This window comes from Myotis lucifugus, unplaced genomic scaffold (assembly GCF_000147115.1).
Source record: "Myotis lucifugus unplaced genomic scaffold, Myoluc2.0 scaffold_7800, whole genome shotgun sequence".
NCBI lineage: Eukaryota > Metazoa > Chordata > Mammalia > Chiroptera > Vespertilionidae > Myotis > Myotis lucifugus.
This window is the reverse complement of record NW_005878848.1, coordinates 4,016-7,387: the sequence shown is the minus strand read 5'-3', so window position 1 is coordinate 7,387 and position 3,372 is coordinate 4,016. Positions and strand designations below refer to the sequence as shown.

General features: G+C 49.1%; 1 long non-coding RNA gene across 1 annotated transcript; it reads left to right on the top strand.

Moving 5' to 3' along the window:
• The first annotated feature begins 275 nt into the window (after positions 1-275).
• Positions 276-2,553, top strand: LOC111824816. Its single transcript, XR_002827891.1, has 4 exons — positions 276-493; positions 1,578-1,800; positions 2,121-2,241; positions 2,491-2,553. It is a non-coding gene; the product is annotated as an uncharacterized LOC111824816 (long non-coding RNA).
• The last annotated feature ends 819 nt before the right edge of the window (positions 2,554-3,372 follow it).

The following is a 3,372-nucleotide window of genomic DNA, read 5'->3' as shown; positions in this document are numbered from 1 at the left end:
GAGATTCTTCGTCTAAATATTAGCTCCCTGAGTCCTCCGTAGCCCCAGAGCCTTTAATCACTGCGCTCCCTTAATAGAGATGACACATTTGTGTCATTTCTGTTCCTCCAAGATTCGTGCACCTAAGTCGTATCCCTTCAAACAAAGCAGAGCACAGCTCCGATGATCAAGCGTTCATTTAACAAACGCTCACTGAGTACCTAACTGGGTGCCTGCTCTTGAGCTGGGCGCAAAAGGTCCTCAGTTAGGCCTACAGACCCGCAGGGAAATAAGAAAACAGCAGCATCCACGGTGCCAGGTGATGCATGCAAAGATGAACCGAGGAAAGCACCAGAGAGAGGACTCCCAACGAGGGTGGTCAGGGAGGGCTTCCCGGAAGAGGCTACATCTCGATGCGTAGGCCTGTGCCAGGCAAATGCATGGGAAGGCACAGCCTGTCCAAAGCCCCCAGGGCAAGAGAGCACATTCTTACAGATTCTTGGAACTGCCACAAGTATGTGCCGCCCGGTGGAGTGCACGCGGGGGAGTGGGGAGTGAGTGCAGTGTCCGGGCACATGTGGGGGAGGGGAGAGCACGGAGTGTGACAGGGCGCAGGGGAGGAGGGCGGCGGGTATCCGGGAGATTGTCAGATTTTAGCCTCTCCCACTTGCTAACTCCATGAACTTGGGTGCATAACAGCCGCGGGAAAGAACTTAGACTCTTTCCCCCGCTTATAAATTGGGGGTCAGGAGATCTGGGGGCTGCAGAGGTAGCATCTTATGTGTAAGGGCCCAGGCGTACTTGCTGCAAATCTCCGGGCAAGTTGGCTTCTCTGTCTTCCCTTCTGTAAAACGGGGGTGGAAACACCCGTCTCACAGGGTTAAAGTGAGGCCTAAATGAGCCCGTGCATCGCGTGGTACATGGTGGCTTTTATTCATTAGTGTGTTTTTTTGGGTTTTGTTTCTTTGCTTGTTTGTTTTGTTAATCCTCGCCCGAGGATATTTTTCCATCGATTTTTAGGGAGGGTGGAAGAGACAGAGAGAAACATCGATGTGAGAGAAACACATCGATTGCTTGCCTCCTACAAAGGTCCTGACTAGGGTCCGGGCCAGGGAGGAACCTACAACTGAGGTCCAAGCCCTTGACAAGAATTGAACTCAGGCCGAAACCGGTTTGGCTCAGTGGATAGAGCGTCAGCCTGCGGACTGAAAGGTCCCAGGTTCGATTCCGGTCAAGGGCATGTACCTGGGTTGCGGGCACATCCCCAGTACGAGATGTGCAGGAGGCAGCTGGTCGATGTTTCTCTCTCATCGATGTTTCTAACTATCTCTCTCTCCCTTCCTCTCTGTAAAAAATCAATAAAATATATTAAAAAAAAAAAAAAAAAGAATCGAACTCAGGACCCTTAGGGTCCCCCAGGCCGACACTCTATCCCCTGAGCCAAACCTGCTCGGGCTATTCATTAGTTTTACAAATCAGGGAGGTGCCTTAACCACCTACAAATGAGATTCTGATCCGAATGACTCACCGTGCCAGAAACTCGATGCCAGAAAAGCTGTGGAGAAACATTCATTGAAAGATGCCCTGTGTCCCAACAGGTGGCCTGGATTGGGGACACCTCCGTCTCATCAAGGTGGCCCAGGCGTCATCTCAGGAGCATGACTGGAATGTGGAGACAGGCTACAAAGGCCAGGCCTCAGCAGGTCCAGGGGTCCCCAAAGGTGTGGACGGAGTCGGCGAAGAAGGAATGACACGGAGACAGCCTTCAGTTGATCAGCAGCCTAGTCAGGACCTCTAGCCAGGATCTCCAGCCAAGTTCTGGTTAGGATCTGATGTTTATTGTCTTGTTACATCTGTATTTATACCAGTCGATTTTAATCCTGTCAATTTCTATTGCAAAGGTTAGGGCGTTTCTTATCTCCATTCCAGGGAGTAAAGATTATGTAGCTTAAGCGTGATTGTTTGTAGTTAAAGTGATTAACTACCCGCCTGGCACTTAGTTAAGGGGTTGTATCCCCTCCCTAACCTCAGGGAAAAATCCCCACCTGGGGAAACAACCTTTCTCGGAGAGGTGACCTTGGTTAAAACACATGGTGCTAAGGAGAGCAAACATATTAAGAACAATATGCTATATATGCCAGGTCCCTTGAAACATATGCTGTGCAGATGTTTCTTTCCTGCGGCGACTGTGTCAAGCAGCAAGGATGGACCGGCTTCCGGCAGGACGCCTAGGAATCAGAAGAGAGTGGCCCCTGGGAGCAGGTACGGGGCTGAGTTTGCTCAGTGGAGAGAGAAGCGGACACAGACGTTCACACTGTGGAGGAGGGAGGGGCATGAGGGATTATAGACTCCTTGGCAGCCTGATTTCAATCTTAGTTCTTTGCTTGGGTTCCTCATTCTCTAAGCAACATGCAGATGAACTTGACACCAGCTAAGGGCCCCCTGGACCCAGGCGCACCAGTGTTCCAGTTTCTGCATTGTACACATTTTACGCTTCTGTTATTTCTCTAGGACACAAGTTCGTTGTGAAATAGTTTGAAAATCAGCTAAGCAGAACTGAAAAGGACACCCCCGTGGAGCCATTACACATCCTTGGACGTTTTCTATCCACGTATTTACGTGGAAATGCACATAATAATAAAACTATACAAAGTAAATATTGTTGCCCGGCCGACGTGGCTCAGGGGTGGAGCGTCGACCTATGACCCAGGAGGTCACGGTTCGATTCCCAGTCGGGGCACATGTCCGGGTTGCGGGCTCGGTCCCCCACTGTGGGGCGTGCAGGAGGCAGCCGATCCATGATTCTCTCTCAGCAATGATGTTTCTACCTCTCTCTCCCTCTCCCTTCCTCTCTGAAATCAATAAAATAGATAGTAGAAAAAATTTAAATGGTTAAACAAATGAGCGGCTATACATGTAAATGTTACTTTTACAAAAATGACATAACCCTATACCTACTGAATTGCAACCACTTTCGCCCAGTGATATGTCACAGGTATCTTTCCCTCTCTGTAAACATCCACATTATCATTCTTTTTAAAAATATATATATTTTATTGATTTTTTTTTATAGAGAGGAAAGGAAAGGGATAGAGAGTTAGAAACATCGATGAGAGAGAAACATCGATCAGCTGCCTCCTGCACACCTCCTACTGGGGATGTGCCCGCAACCAAGGTACATGCCCTTGACCGGAATCGCACCCTGGACCCCTCATTCCACAGGCCGACGCTCTATCCACCAAGCCAAACCGGTTAAGGCAGTGGTTCTCAACCTTCTGGCCCTTTAAATACAGTTCCTCATGTTGTGACCCAACCATAAAATTATTTTCGTGGCTACTTCATCACTGTCATGTTGCTACTGTGATGAATCGTCATGTCAATATCTGATAGGCA